This window comes from Ambystoma mexicanum, chromosome 11 (genome assembly GCF_040938575.1).
Source record: "Ambystoma mexicanum isolate Mex_15411 chromosome 11, UKY_AmexF1_1, whole genome shotgun sequence".
Taxonomy (NCBI): domain Eukaryota; kingdom Metazoa; phylum Chordata; class Amphibia; order Caudata; family Ambystomatidae; genus Ambystoma; species Ambystoma mexicanum.
Genome location: NC_090934.1, coordinates 663,260,628 through 663,277,516, shown reverse-complemented (window position 1 = coordinate 663,277,516; position 16,889 = coordinate 663,260,628).

The window sequence follows — 16,889 nt, the reverse complement described above, 5'->3', positions numbered from 1 at the left end:
CTGGGTGTGGTTTGTATGCACAGACTGTGGTACACAGTGTATTTGTTGAAAAAAAATGTAGAAGGTGCGGTTATGGCTGTGTGTTTCACGAGCCAGAGTGTACGGTTTTTGCGGGCGTTTTGAATACATTGATTGAAAGTGAATGGAAAACACTGTGCAGTGGCTGCTCATTTTGGATTCTATCATGTGAAAGTGTACTGGTATGGAGTACCTGCAATGAAGTGACTGATTTTGATTTGTCTTTGTGAGATTTTTGTGACGCGCGATCATGCTGACATTATTGTACTTCATTGTGGAAGTAAACGTTTACATGTTACTGGAGTTTCACTGACATTTGCGATGAAGGAGGCACTTGCCCAGGTCATGCGTATTTTTCCGATCTCCTGCATAACTTCTTATTGCATTACACAGACACAGATGTGGCTGCATCATTTTTCAATTGGTCTGGAAATGGAGAAACATTGTACATTGTGAAGAAGTCTACTTGTGCCTTTTTACGACATGTGCCAATGTCGTACTTCGGCAATGGGAATATGAATGTTTCGCAGCACAAAGAGTTTTTCCCACAAATAGTGTCCACCTTACTATTCCTGCCATTCCGATTTTTGCACGACCTATCCAAAATCCCTTGCTGCCCTTCTTGGAAGTACAGGAAGAATTTTTGTAGTAGTTGTTGATCACTTAAAAACTTCCAAATATACAGCAACCTGGAAAAAAACCTCTTTTTACAGTCAACCCTTTCCATGCCTCCCTTTAATTAGCGCACATTCAGTGGTGCGTATAGGGTACACGGCACCCTGCAGCCGTTCCTTGGCAATTCCATTTTTAACTCTGAAAGGAGCTTTTTTCATTGATCTTTTTTCCTTTTCCAGTTGGTTTCTATTGATGTTGGTGTTGTAACACACGACACAGAAGCGAAGGAAGGCAAGGGCTGGTACGGAAGGGTCACCACCTACAGTGATAACATAGGGCATGTGCAGAGAGAGGGAAATATTGGGTGGCACTCACTCAAATAGGTGGCAGTCATTCTTATGCTCCCGGACCAATCCTTTCCAAGTACTTCCAAGTAGCTTACCTCTGTAGAGTAGCACATCGCAGTACATGCAGAATACAATGCCCTTTGTCAGGTAACGTTCTGCAGAGCAGCATATAGTGTGCAAGGATGTGTTCAGGTTCTGCTGTCCTACTGGAGTGGCCCTGTTGTTGGCAGGAGCATGCTGTACATGAAATGAACCTTCTGCATTGTTGCAAGGGCAGTACCCTGCCCACTAGTGTCTTGTGTTTCAATTTCACTTCTCGTCACATGCAGTACAGACACTTCATGGAATGGCATTAGACGTAGGACCAGCATTCACAGGTATGAATACATTCTGAAATACAAGAATGCTTACAACAAGGAGAAATGCAGCTTCATTACGTCGAGCAGGAAGATAATTATTCAGCGCCCCCCATGCGGCTACCGTACTTTTCAAACCACCACTGATATTCTTTGCGATCCAGAGAATCTGCTGTTTGCTTACTTGTCTTTACATGCACTTCTATGTGAGTGACCAAGACGCACCAGCTTTTCCATTTTGCTGACTCACTATAGACTGTCACACCAGCAGTTAAATGTTTTCTCCAACTTTACGACACGCAGGCAAACCCTTCACACTTTCCGCACGGTGCTCACTGTTGAGCCGGTGAGTCTGTTTCACGGGTCATGGAAAGGCAAGCAGCACATCAATCAAATTAATGTGAAATTGAACACTCACAGCGGACACTGGAGGTTGCTGTTCCTTGTTTCCAGTGGGTCTCATACAGCCAGGCGTGCTGCAGCCATAAATTAGTAGGTTTGCAAAACAAACCACGTAGTCGCCAGGACTGCTTGAAATGTGGTAGCCTACCGTATTAATTCATAGGAATGGCGACGGGGGCGGTGGTAGCAGCACATAGAGGATGCCGTACACATGCGCATAGCTGTGGAATGGACAGACGTGCGCTCACACAACTAATTAAAAGTGCATTACAAGATGCGGTCCTACGGATACCTGCATTGTGATAGCACATACGGCGGCCAGGTGCATTCTCCCGAGGAAACCGCCATATTGCTTATCTGCAGCCATTTTGGACAGTAATGTGCGCCACAGACTCACCATGCAGTGTTAACACAAAAAGAAAATCCACTCACCAACACTTGACATGTACACCTTTAATTTCTAAGACATACAGAGAATATTAGGAAAAGGAAGGAGTAGCACAAATGGATACATCCACAGGGGATTTTGGCATTTCAACAAGTTCGTCATGAGGGCAGCCAAGGATTCTGTGCAAAAAACATTTTTAACGGGACGTTATGGTTCAGTTGCGCCTCCAAAAACCTATCACCTTTACAGAAAACAATATGCTAAAGCAACGTTCTTGTTACAGTGCCCTAATGAAAACCTACGAAATTCACTAACAAAAAACATTGTTAAAGGGACTTTATGGTTAACCTATCACCTTTACTGAAAACAGTATGCTAAAGCAACGTTCTGGTCACAGTGCCCTACTAAAACCTATGCAATTCACTGCCAAAAACATTGTTAAAGGGACGTTATGGTTAAGTTGCGCTACTAGAAACCTATCCCCTTTACTGAAAAAACTATGCTAAAGGAAGGCTCTGATTACAGTGCCGTACTGAAAACCTTGAACTTACCTATGAAATTACCTATAAACTTATTATGGCATTATTGGAAGGTCCAGCCCACCTGCTCTATTTGTTGATACCATAGAGACCAGTTAAGCTTTCTGGGAGAACGAACTGCAGTTGACACACAGTGGGAGAATTTAGCAGTCAATTTGTCCAGTCATGTGTTTTCTCTGTGTAAGAATAATGTACTAGAAAAGGGAAAAGGTGCTGTTTCTACCAACAAACATTCTTAAAACTTGGCTCTTCACATCAGAATCAGAAGGAAATGACTAGGAAACATAGACTCAGCTGGAAACAGGAAACCCAGGGAGGGACATCCAATCCCCTAACTTAATCATCTCTAACCGAAGGGTGGGGGGGATGCTCAACCAACCATCCATATACCGCTAGAATTCTACCGCTCATGTCCACACACCACTAGAATTCTACAGAGGGAAACCATGGTAGGTAGGGACCCCCATAAGAAGGTTCGGGGGGACACATAATCCGCTAACTTTATCATCTCTACCCAAGGGCTGCAGGAGTCCACCCTACCACTCATGTCCACATACTGCCAGATTTCTGCATAGGAAAACCACCAACCCACAAAGTGCCTGCCGACTAGGCTGCCACTCAATATCCAACACACAGGATGGTCAGAGATGTCGAGCACAGAAGTCCAAAGCAAAGAGTTAAGAGAAAAACAACACTAACCCAACTCTAAAACCTCATTTTCATCACACACATGTACAGAAGCTCACAAGCCACATATTTGCACAGCAATCCACACCCACTTCACCCCACTACAACATACAAACAACACATAATCTTGCACAACAGAACATGGGAATCACATCAGCCTGACAATCACATTTAAGATCAGCGAACAGTGAAAACCGAACTGAAGCTGTCAACAGGACATTAAAACTCTCACCTATTCCTGCTAAATCCTATTTCCCCCCTCACACCTCCCTTTTTTTTTCTCACGGCCTTCTTTTCAGACCCACTAGAGCGCAAGGGGACCACTCCGGTGGTGATAGTGCGCAGTACAAGTACATTAACATTAACATAACATAACAAATTCCAGTCTATGTTGGAAAATACATCTTAGGTAATTTTTTCAGGGTAAGGAAGAGATTGCATTTTGTAAACCTGAATTATGTAATCCCTCTACTTTCATTCCTCCCATAGATTACTATAGACCAGAAGCTTTGGTTTTTAAATAGTATCCAAACTGAGATGAAAAACCTGAAAGAAGGCATGAGTACTCATTTTCAAAATGTGAATAAATTGGAGAGATAAGCCATATTCCAACTCACATCTATTGACAGCATCATTATTCCGAAAACTGATAAAGTTAGTGCTATTGTTATTCTGAACAGGATGGATTACATTGTAAAATTTGAGGGACAGTTGAATGATGACATGTGTTCCAAAAAACTTGAGTATGACACTACAACAAGATTAAAGTTTGGTATCTCTGATAAGGTGCAAAAAGCCATTGATAGAGGCTAAATAAGTGAACAAGAAACACATTCCCTTGCTAAAACAAAAAGAAACTGAGGTGCCAAAGTTGTCAAAGATGCATAAGTCACTAGTGTATACTCCAGACCAACCAATAATGTTAGGTACTGCCTCCATGTTATAGCCTTTATTCAAATGTGCAGATGTGTACTGAACCAGAAGAAAGACACAGACCCTTAAAGGACACAGATCATGAAATGTTATTAAAGCAATAATTATGAGGCCTAACTTTCCCTAGCTCTATAGATGGCCCGACCTATCTTACCAAATAAGGTGCTTGTCCGTCTGTCCTGAGAGTCCAAATGAAGAATTTCTCTGTCCAAACTATCCTAACGACCCTACCACTATATAAACTAATTTAGGCTTAGAGAATGGCTCCTTTCTCCTTAGGATACTTCTAGTTTCAGTATATAGGGTCTGGATTAGTACATGATTCTTAAATAGCCTCTCATTCTTTCTTGGATCAGCCTCTGTAACTCTTCAAATGGACTAGTGAGTTTCCCTTCTTCTCTGGAAACCTTCTTTAGAGCTTTCTTACAAGTTGTCTACTCCTGTTTGTGATTCACAACATATCCCTGGATATGCTTGTTGTTCGGGTGGGCTATTTGATCTGGACTATGATAGCTCAGTTGAGTTTGGTCTATTTGACCTTGCAGCTGCTGTATTATTTTCCCTTTTTCCCAGTGTATTATGATCACTGGTTCTGGTCTTCCTTTATTCAGCTTTTCAATAATGCTGTCTGTCGTTTTATCACTTTTTAAATTCATGGGGTTCAAGTTGAACATTGCCTCTTTTACATTTTGTCAGGCTGTTGCAATCAATGGCTCGTCTCTTTCTTTAGTATCCTTTTCAATAACCCATTCCTTGGTAGCATCACATTTTAAGTTTGCTTGTTTCAATGTTAACTTTGTCTCATAACTATTACAGAGATCACGTGGCTGTATGGTAAAATGATTCCCTCTTCAAGACCTGCCACAACTAACTGCCATCCCCCCGGTTACCGCTGGACCAAGTGGTGCTAACGGTGATTACTTTGGGTGATATTCCAGCCGGTGTACCGCTGGGATACTGCACAACTCACATTGAGGCCCTAAATTATGTAATGCACCACTAGTTAAACAATTTCTTGATGAGCAGCGCCAATTTGACAGTTTTACTTGCCCTGTTTTGTATAAAATAAAAAGAAAAAGGCATATTGTGAATAATCAAGCAGTTTTTTTAGGCAAGAACAACAATTGATGTTCCTTACAAACTCATGTTAAACATTTACATGAATGCGTGACACAAAATAAGATCGTATTTAGTATTTGTGCTTAAGATGCTGTTGCCGCTAAAGATGTTCAGATTAATATCAATTGCAGTGCATACTTTCATTAATGTTGTAATTGCTAGGAATTTTTGGTCAGAATTGACATTTGGATTGTGAATGTTTCTAAGGTCTCTGTCCAGTGAACTATGATTCCAAGGTATCTTTTAGATAGGCACAACGTGTGTTGGAGGGATCATAAAGGTTTGGGAACAGCATCCAATGCAGTAGCAGAAGCATGGTTAGGTCTCTTGCACTTTAGTGGTATTTTCGGTTAGAATGATTGGTCTAAACACTAATGTATGTACATTAAAAGATCAGAAGAAAGTGGAAATCCCTAAGTACCTGTATCCATTTGGGAATTGTGACACATTCAATGAAAATCAAGAGGCTTTTCAAGTGAGCCTGATGTAAGGGACAGCCTCCCACCATAGCCTGTGGAAAGGTGTTGTAGTGAATAGTAATATTTGCTATAATGGAAAGCTGTGGTTTGTGTGGGTGCTAAATATAGGCGTTGTTTAGTCCATTTCTAATATGATGAATTGTTGGGAGAGCCACTGGATCAGTATGTACGTGGTTCCACTGCCATTTGTATCTAGGTGGTGGTTGGTGTAGTCAATTGTTGACCCATTGATTTTTACCTGACGTGGTGTCTTTTTATTTACATTCCCCAGCTTTGTAATATATATGAAGTGCTCAAGAAGCTTGTAAAACTGGCTGCTGTGAGCCCACGTGTACGGAAAAGGTATTATCTCTTGTATTTTGTGATTTAATATAATGAATATAAAACATGGGTGTTGACAATATTACGGATTTCAGATATATACTGTTTGCAGGTCAATTGGCAGAACACTATATAATTACAAGCAATGTACAATACTTATGGACAAAGAAATGCAAAAAATGGACACCAGATATTGTGGGCAACGTACAATACAATTGACATGTTCGATGTAAAATCATTTACCGGTTTATGAAGTATTATATATGGATTTTGTAAACTTGTTGATATTAGGATCCTTATCTATAAATGAAGTAGTATGTATTATTAGCGATGATGTCTTGATGTGGAATAATGTGTTATTGTACTTTGGAAGTGTAATGCATGTGGTCGGTTGAATATTGTAGGAGGCATTGGATGTGGAGTGCTTGTATGAATGAATGTGTGTAGGTGTGGATCCTGTAATAGCCTCTAATGAAGCTCCGAGACTTTGCTGTGTGGGAAGGAAACCTTTAGGGGCTATTGTGTAAAGTGGATCAGGGTATTGGTGTACATTGACACACTGATTCTAGTAGTACTGTTTGTTGCAGTCAATTCATTGGAATAATGGTGAAAACTGTCCTTTATGTGTGTCACGTTGTCCTGATCTTGATTTGTATATAAGTTGGTGAAAACATTACTCAATTTATTAAGATGTTTATAAATAATTGATGAAGTGCTTGGCAGCTGACTGACAAGACTATTACTAAGTGAGACTATGTGAATGCTGCCTAAGCCCCATTTGGAAACGTTTTCAACGAAAGATCCTTTTTAACAGCATTGTTGGAGATCTGTTGCCTTTTACTTCCTAGTAAGTATCCATGATTCTTTCATCATTACATTCTGTTTTTCCCTGTCTTTCTTTTTACGGGGGTGGTTAGCGTTTTGAAGTACAGTTTGCATTGCCTATGTGTGTGTTTAAGTAAAGTACATATATTTGTAAAGGACCCCGGATTCAGCCTTCCTTTATTTTGGACTGTTTTACTATTGTTGTTTGGGTTGCTACTGTTTAACATTCACACCCTCAGCCCACTTTACTACAAAAAGCAAAGGGGGGTATTTCTCTTAACTCTGGATTGCAGTTGTTTTTTGGAAGTGATGGCTGAGTAGGTGGTTAAGCCCACCATCCAAGTTAAGGTCATAAGCGAAGTCTGAGCGATGCCCACTGCTGAGAGGCATATCGCCATTAGCACCTATGTAGTTCCCTCCACGGGTGCTAATAGTGTGTCTTTAAAAAAAAAGAACCGTACCTTTGCTGAGTGGCCTGGCACAAAAGTTCCTATGTCCATTTTCAATATTGACGACTCTGATGTCATCAACATTGAAAATTGACTTCTGTCGCGCAGCAAAGGTAAGTTAGTTTAAAACAAAATACACAGGGCCTCATTACACGTAGGGTGGTGGACCAAGGTGCTATTAGCACCTTGGTCCATGCCGGTAAAATACCGGCACCGCCTTGGAGGAAAGGGGAATTACCGCCCTATTCCAAGGTTGGTGGGGCGGTAATTCCCCCTTCCATTGCCATTCCCCATTCCCATTTTTGCCCCATAGGGCATAATGGGAATGGGGAAGGTGCTAATTACGTCACCGCAAATTGCGGTACCGTAATTAGCTACCTGGTCCCTTTGCGGGTTGGTTTTTAACACCTGCAAAAAGCAGGCGTTAAAGTCTCCAACCCGCAAAGGGACCTCGTAGTAAGGCGGTAAGGGTTAACGGTCACCGGTACCATTAACGGTGACCGTTAACCCTTACCGCCGTCCGTGTAATGAGGCCCACACTCTTAAAATCCGCGTAGAAAACTACATGGCTGATAAAAGATGAGGAGAGTGGAGAGGGGAAGGGAAGGCGGCGCTGGCCAGCGGCACCCAGGTTGCTCGCAACACGGGCTTGTACCATACGGCACAGCCTGCATTCCGAACATCTTGGTTGGCCAGTACTCCCTTCCATCTAGTAATGCTCACTAGAAATGCTGCGCAACAGTCTCCCTGTATGTACCCAAAAGTTGAACTAGATCTGGTACCAGGGATTTATCAGACGTACAAGATCTTGTGAGATTGACTGTTAACCCAAAACAGTAATCAAACTATGGGTTTGGCTGGTGGGTCACAGATTTAGAGAGATTTGGCAGACCAATCATAGCCCTAGAAGCTCTAGGGAGGTTTGTTGACTCTAAAAGGCTAGATCATTTTAATATTCCTTTTATGTTTTTTTGTTTACAGTAAGAGTAGGAGTGTGCAAGGGAAACTCATAACTAGTATTTCATGGGAGCTTTTTCAGCAGTTTTTAGACCTTGTTGATAAACATTTTGTCCCTGATTCATGGAATTATTTGTGCGTAAAATGCAGATTTGCGCGCCATTCTGCCTGAAAATCGCCATACCTCAAACAGGGATTTTCAGGCAGAATGGCGTGCAAATCTGCATTTTACGTGCAGATAATTCCATGAATCAGGCTGCCCGTCTGTTTGGGTTTAGTAAGTCCCATCTGCAATCTTTATATATGTACCCTTACTTTCCCACATAAGAAAGTTTTAAAAAACACCAAATAATGTTTTCCTGTTTCCCTTTTGCCCATGTGTCTCACCCAAAAACTATAAACCCCCAAAATGTTTCACAACCCCATTCAAAATGTACCTCAAAAAGTATAACAAAGAACAAAGAAAACCTTTTTCCTTTTTCAATTTCTAATCCCATGTTGTTGTGTGTTTGTTGTTACATGCCTTGTGTTTAGTTCTCCATTTGTTTTCTTTACCCTCCCTTTTCAAAATGCTTTCCATTTCAGTGACCCCCTAGGAATAAAGAACACAACACAACATCATATTCCACTTTGCTTTTGATCGTGCTTTTTTCTATGTGCGTCTGAGACCCCTTCTTAGTTGTCTATGGAGTCCCATTGGAGAGAGTCTTGCACTTAGAGAAAACAGTACAGCTAGAAGATGCGATTCACTTCTCAGAGGATGAGATGTTTCACCAGATCTTGAAGCTGTATGGCGAGCCTTTTGATGTTGCAAGAGTACGTCGTGCTGGCAATCCACCACAGTCTCAGATGTTGGGACAGTCACTGGGCTCCACTCAGAAAGAGAACAGGTCAAAAGAAGGTTTCCCAATGCCAGAGTAGGAGGAAACGGGGGAGATGAAGGAGAAGACGTGGAAACAGTGGCACTGAATGTAACATTCTACTCCTGGAATTCCTTTTTCCATATGAGCCAGGGAGGTATCAAGTCATAAGAAACCTCCAACTGCAGGAGGAGGTTGTGGTAATTCCGGATACACTACAGGTTCTCCTGAACGGATCCACATTAAGCTTGGAGCTTAGGTGGTAGGAACTAAGCTAGGAGGGATTTGCTGCAAATATGTTGTAGGAATGGGATACCCTGGAGAGGAGGAGGAGGGGTGTAGGTGCTGCAAGAGTCTGAACAACAATACATGCTAAAGATAGAGTTAGTCCTCAATTAAAGCAGTAGGAAGAGGATGAGACCTAGGCACTTGTCCCTGCAACTGCAGGGGGGGGGGGGCAATGCAGACAAAGACGTCTTTTATCATTTTCCATTTTCCATTTTCCAATAAACACCTCATCCCTGGTCAGTGAATCTGGGCCTGGGAGTACTTTCGTTTTCCAGAGCGAAAGAGTGGTAAGGGAAGGAACTGCAAACCACAGCAGTGTACAATCACATTCAATGTGGGATGGTTCTGGCTACAGAGCAAATATGTCAACTTCCAATGACCTGTTTTCAAAAGCAACCTCCAGCCGTGATGTCGATGAAGAGTGAACATCAATTTGTCTGCAGGTTCCTCCTGGTAGGACACATATGCTCATCCCTGGATGCCCTGGTGCAAGCAACACTCATTCTCCCATTTTCACCCAAGCACATCTGCCCTGCATATGAAAGCACAACCTGCTCACGATGCACCATCCACCAGCAGGGCCATGATGCGACCATTATCAACACACAGCATGTGCATGGTAGTAGCATTGCCAGTGTGGTGATATTTTGGCTGTCAAGAAGACACTGGCCCTCATTACAAGTCCGGCGCTGGACCATGGTGCTATTAGCACCATGGTCGATGCCGGAGTCCGGCATGGTGGATGGCGGAATTACCGCCCCATTCCAAGGTGAGTGGGGCGGTAATTCCCCATTCACCATTTGCCCTTCCCCATTCCCATTTTTGCCCCATAGGGCATAATGGGGATGGGGAAGGCGCTAATTACGGCACCGTAAATTAGGTGTGTAGTTAGCACCAAGGTCGCTTAGCGCCCTGGACTTTAATGCCTGCAAAAAGCAGGCGTAAAAGTGTGAATCAGGCGTTAAGGGTTAACGGCGCTGACGGCGCCGTTAAACCCTTAACGCCTGATTTGTACTGAGGGCCACTGACTGAAATAGCATGCAGGAACATATTGTATGTAATGCCTGGTGGCCTTCAGTTGAAGAGACCTAGAACTGTCATCAGTGAGGGATGCTGTGAAGGGTCACATGAATCAACACCTCCCTAACCTCTCGCTGGTGACTTTCAAAAGGATAGGACCAACCATTACACATGTTGGAGTGACATCCTTCGGACATGTAAGGATAGTCCTTAATTATTTCAGGGGAGGCTTTGTGCTGGAGGAGAGCCATTTCAACAATAGGAGAGGGTCACATTCTAAATCAGTTGCAGAAGATTTAGGCTTCATTACACAAAAACTGCCCTCTTGCATGATTCTGATTGTACTCTCCCTGCTCAAAACAATAAGCTTTCTTCTATCTTGATTCTACTTGACCTATCAGTGGCTTTTGATACTGTGGTATGGTCCAATATTTATTAAGTGTAAAATTATATCAACTCAACCAGGAGGCATCATGGTGCTGAAACAAGTGGGCCAAGAGGACCAAGATACAGACAAAAACCCACTGTCTTCCGGCTCATGGAGGGAATATGAATGTCTTTAGTTTGTGGCTGAAATTCAAATGCCCTTCAATCCCCACAGACACATTGGTAAGGAGTTCCAAACTGTGCAGCCTGAATAGAGAAAGAGCTACCTCCTCAATTTACCCATCTAAAGGAGGGTACCAGAAGGAAGCAGAGTGCAAACATCTCCCTGGGATATAGTGGCAAAGTTTAGAATTAATAAGTTGGCCGATTTAACAAACAGCATGGGATACACAATGCACAATATCTTGAACTTTATTCATTTTTGAACGAGCAGCCAGTGAAGAGCATGCAGATTGAGGAAATATGCTCTCCCTGACCAGCTTTCACCAGTACCCTGGCAGCTGCATTTTGTATTCTTTGAAGTGAACCTTTATGGTCCTTTTATTTAAGGTAACACATTGTACAATGGATGGGCTGGAGAATAACTCTTACAGCAAACAAGAAGACTGACTCAGCAAGTTGGCAAATTATCTGTTTTATCCTCAAGTGTCTAAAACAGGGAGCACAACGGACATTGCACAGCATGATATCAATACATTTCATAAAAAATTATGCTTTTATAGCAAAAACTTCTCATGCGTGACGTTATACTATGTGGCAAACTACAAAAACCTATGCAGGATTGTGATAGGACTAAGGGGAGTAACTAATGAAGGTGAGCGTCCCCAGATAGCACGATCCTCCCCTCAATGAGAGACAATAATGGACTCTCCCAAGATGGGAATAAAGCCAAGACAAAGTGCGGGTGAGCTTAATGGGAGTTTATATAAGTCAAAATAGGGCATGCAAAGAACTCTGCAAACTACGAGAGCGCTCTGTCTGTCATTAGCAAAGACAGGCGTATATATTTACAAAATGCGTCATAAGAACCTACACACTATAGGGGGCACATGTTCGTGGGGATTGGGTGGCGATGACTAACTATAGGTGCAGCTGTGATGTGTTACGCCGTGGTTGGTGGACGTCACTGGTTGCCAACGTGGGCCGGGCAGGTCAGCTGGGCTCATCCAGGCGGTGCTGTTGTGCCAGGCGTGGCCAGTGTCATTGATGAACGTCTTCCTTGTCTTTCTGCCCTAAGGCCACGCACACCACATTCATTCAATACCGCAATATTATCTTCCCCTGTAAATCCTACAATAGGTTATTCTACAGGTTAATGCAACACAGGAGGAATGCACCTAGAGTGGGGTCCTTTGGTGATACATCAATGCATGGTTACCATCATTCTGTTGGCCGGGTATCATAGGTCACGAGGTTGGGTCTCAGGGCAAGGGGTGAGCTGTCCAAGTTTTCGTGTCTCGTTAGAAGTCATTATGAATGTGTTCCTACATTGTTGCTACAATATTGGGTGTCCTAATTTTACAGGGGCCATTAAACTGGGGTGAGCTAAGAAAGGGCACCTTTTGGCCTGCGTTTATGGCCGAGGTTTACTGCTTGGTTGTAAATATTTCAGGTGGTGGGCTGTGGCCATGGGAGCTGCGGGGGAACGTGAATGCTTGAGGCGGCTCCAGCCGAATTGGGGGAGGTGAGGCCGAGCAGCCCGGGCCTCTGCCTTTCATCCGGCAGGCTTCACTGGGGAGGGAGGGGAAGTGGCCTTGGATAGGCCCACAATGGTATTTTCCTTGTGTGTTTGCAGGTTATACAAAAAGACATAATAATTCAAATACAGTACAATGCTCATTGAGCTTTTTCTTCAAAGCTTACATGTCTACTTTGTTTGTGCCTTTACATGGCCATTTCAAAATGTGTTACCTATACCAATGTTGCTATTGTCAACTATATGTTAAGTGTTTAATAACCACAACATTTTGTTACATTCTATGCATGTATGATAAACGAGGTAGTATTAAGTTTGGTGGAGCACGCAGGAACAACTGGCCAATGGGACTGATGGTAGTGACACATGGTGAGCTTGGACATTCGAATACATTCTATGCATTTTCTTACACAAGTTACATGAGCTCCCAATGCAGTTGCACTTGTTTTCCGTTGCACTCTAGCAGCATTAGTTCAGTTATGGCATAGGGCCCTGGAGTACATCCTTCTCAAGGAAACATATAGCATAAAACCCCGGGACACTTTTACCATTTGTGCATAGCTACGGCGATGTGGGTATTTCAACCAGAATTCCACATTAACACACATTCTGCCATCTTCATAGAGTTTTCATGTTTTATCAAAAGGTTGTGGAGAAAAGGGTTTTATCACAGGCAGTTTACATATTGGTATTTGGGGTCTCTACTTTTGTCGGGGGGCCATTTTACAGTTCTTTTCTACCCCGGCTCTGCTGGCCGGGTCATACTGTGGACAGTAATACACTGCGGAAGGTGAATATTACAGTGTTTGTTTCTAGCACTAGCTCATGTCCGCCTGTTCGTGGGAACGGGCTCTCAGCGGATCTGCCAGGGAGCTGCGGCCGCAGGGACAAGTGAGAACTCTCCAAGAGTGGGGGCCGTGCTGCGGCGCAAAGGGGCTCATGTCATTCTGGTTTCACAAAATGGTTTCCAGGGCCTAGCTAAATACAGCATGTTTGGTCAATGTTTCAGCCAGCGGTTCACCCGCCACCTGGGCCCTGGTGGCAGGGGGGACCCCTGACGAGCCATGGACTCCACAAGGGGGGGTGCAGGGGAGGGGGTCTCTTGGACCTATCCTCCCATACATTTCCCCCCTTTCGTTAATTAAGTAACGAATACTGTAACTCCCACAACCTCTTGCGTTCTTCTTCTTCAGCTACAGCCTCATCCCATGCGGGGGTGCCTTTTATGGGCATCCAGGCCCTACATACCCCTCGCAGGCTTTCTCCCCTTCTAGCATACTCGTCTGGTGTACATGTCATATATATACAATCCCCGTCCCCTTCCAGATCCACCCACACCTCCTTATACCACTCAAGCTCATGGGGCTCTTTAATTGTAGTGTGCAATAGTCTGTCTACTACATCCCCACTGTGGTATATGGGCACCATCTGGAATCTTGGTGTGTGTCATGACCTCTGCTTCCAAAAGGTCAGGGTTTTCCCAACTCCCTTGGAAGCAGATCCATAACCCAGGTTCCGAGTGCCAACCAGTCCCAATTGGGACCTTTTGGACCCAGTCCTGGCGCCAGTGGCACCAGGCTCATAAATATGCCCAGTCCCAGCGCTGGAAGCGCCGGGCTCATAATGCTTGGGTGGACTTACCTTCAGCAGACCATGCTGCTTACTTCCTGCCAGTTGAGCCTCTGATCCTCTTCTGTTTGGAACTACTTTTCCTGTTGGGTGGGGCTGGAGCCACTCCCTAGATTCCGAACACTGGAACTCTTCTGGAAGGCAGGAACTCTTTTCTTACCAGGAAATCTTTTCTTACTTAGGCGTGGCTGTGGAAGGGGACACCTAAGCACTACAGGAGGCTATTTAAACCACACCCGGTGGATGAATCTTGCTTTGCGTTATTCTGCAACCTCTGCAGCAGAACGCTCATCGTGTCTTCTGCATCCGGTCCTGGGCCTAAGGAAAAAGGCTTACCATCCTGAATCCAGTCTTCAGCAACACCTATAAAGACAAGAAAGAACAGGTTAGCATTCCGGCATCTGAAAGGCAAAGGCTTACCATCCTGAATCCAGTCTTCAGCAACACCTATAAAGACAAGAAAGAACAGGTTAGCATTCCGGCATCTGAAAGGCAAAGGCTTACCTACTCTTCGTGCGCTCCGGAGGTCTTCACACTGCATTCCGGCATCTGAAAGACAAAAGTTTACCAACTCTTCGCACGCTCCGGAGGCCTTCGGCGCTGCATCCCGCAGCTGAAAGACAAAACAAGGTGCGTTTAAAGACATTGGGGAACGGAAAATACTCACGTGCCATTACTCCTTTCCACATCTAATCCAGTGGGTATTCCAGCACCCTGCAGCCGCTCCGAACTCGTACCTGCAAAATAAAAAGACAGTTAGAGCGCATAGTGAAGCAGGCAACAAGCGCTTACTTACGTGCTTCCAGGCGCTTCTATTCATCACACGGGCTCCATCTTCAACTCACTTCAGCCCGTCATCCGCCATCGCCGGAACCCTGCAAAACAAGAGACATCATTACTAAAGACTTTAAAGACATTTGAATGACTCGAAACTTACCGTTCGTGCAGTAAATGAGGCCGTTCTGAAGTCAAGAGGCCTGCGCTACCTATCCAGTGAAGAAACTGGTTACAGCACCCTGCCCCGAGGCAGATGGAGAGCTCGGCATTCACTTACCTAAGACATCTTACTCTACACGTCAGGCATACAGTGCACAGAGGTCCAGCCCAAAGAGCCAACCGGGTGCTACACATCACCTTTGAAGATACGGTAGTCGCCCAGTCAAGACCGGCGCCTCTGCGAGAATCAGGTGAGCGTTACAGAACGCAAAGCCTACCGCAAAACTCTCGCCCAGGCGCTATGGAAACCTCGGATACTGACCCCCTAGCCCGGTTACTTGGGGAACTAAGGGCAGAAGTGCATGCAGCTCGTCAGGAAACGAATGCTCTAAGAAGGGAACTAATTATTTCCAAGGAGAGAACAGACAATCTTGCTAGACAAGTGCTACAGTCACAAGCCGGACAGACCCCGTTACCCGCATCAGGGGCAAATCTTCCTTCAACATCCTCTATGAATCCAGTGCAGATCAACCTACCTGGGAATGTACCTCTGGCTCCGCCCGAACGATTTGCTGGTGACCCAAAGAGGTTTGCAGTATTTATCAATCAGTGCCGGTTGCACTTCTTATGCCGGCCAGCAGCCTTTCCAACTGATCAAGCAAAAGTAGCTTTTGTACTTTCGTACCTTAGTGGCAATGCGGCAGACTGGTCGATCCCTCTAGTTAATCAAGATGATCCGGTTCTCCATGATTTTCAAGCCTTTCAGCTTAGTATGGAAAAACTGTTCGCAAGACATTCACAGGGGCAGGCCTTGGACAATGAGCTTCTTTCGTTGCGACAGGGTAATCAAGACCTTTTGGCTTATATTGCATCTTTCAATAGACTAATAGTGGAAACTCAATGGCCTGAGGACAAAAGGATTACGCTGTTTTATAGAGGTCTACGTGGAGAGCTCAAAGACGTTTTAGCCCAAGTAGTGAATCCCCCACAAGACTGTTCGGATTATATAGACTTGGTTGTTCAAATAGATCACAGGCTGCAGAACAGGAAGGCCGATCGTTCCAAGTTTGATGCTCGAGTATTTTCCAAACCGCCAACTCCTTCCAAAGGAGTAGACTCCGGGGAACCCATGCAAATAGGGGGTCTGAAAGGTCCTCTAACACAAAGGGAGCGGGAAAGGAGGAAACAGTTGCAATTATGCCTATATTGCGGAAACTCAGGGCACTTTCTTCGAGACTGTCCAGTGAAACCTGCCAAGAAGGCAGTAGGAGCTGCAGTTACCAAAGTTACAAACTCTGAGCAGGGAAACGACCTCGCCCGACAAGAATAGAGGTCCTCTTGCCGAGCGTGAAAACCAGTTCCGTGACCTCGCATTTCGTGATACCTATGGTCCTCATTAGCCCTGATAATCCGGATCGATTACATGCAATTGAAGCTTACGTCGACAGCGGTGCCATCGGCAATTATGTGGATCATGAAATGGTTTTGAGGATGAATCTAACTCTTTGTCCCAAGGCTGTAAAGGACGTCATTACTACGGTGGATGGTACGGAGATAGCCTCCGGGCCAGTAACGCATACCACTCAAGAGGTGACGCTAGTAAGTCAAGATGGACACCATGAGAAGATCGTGTTCGAT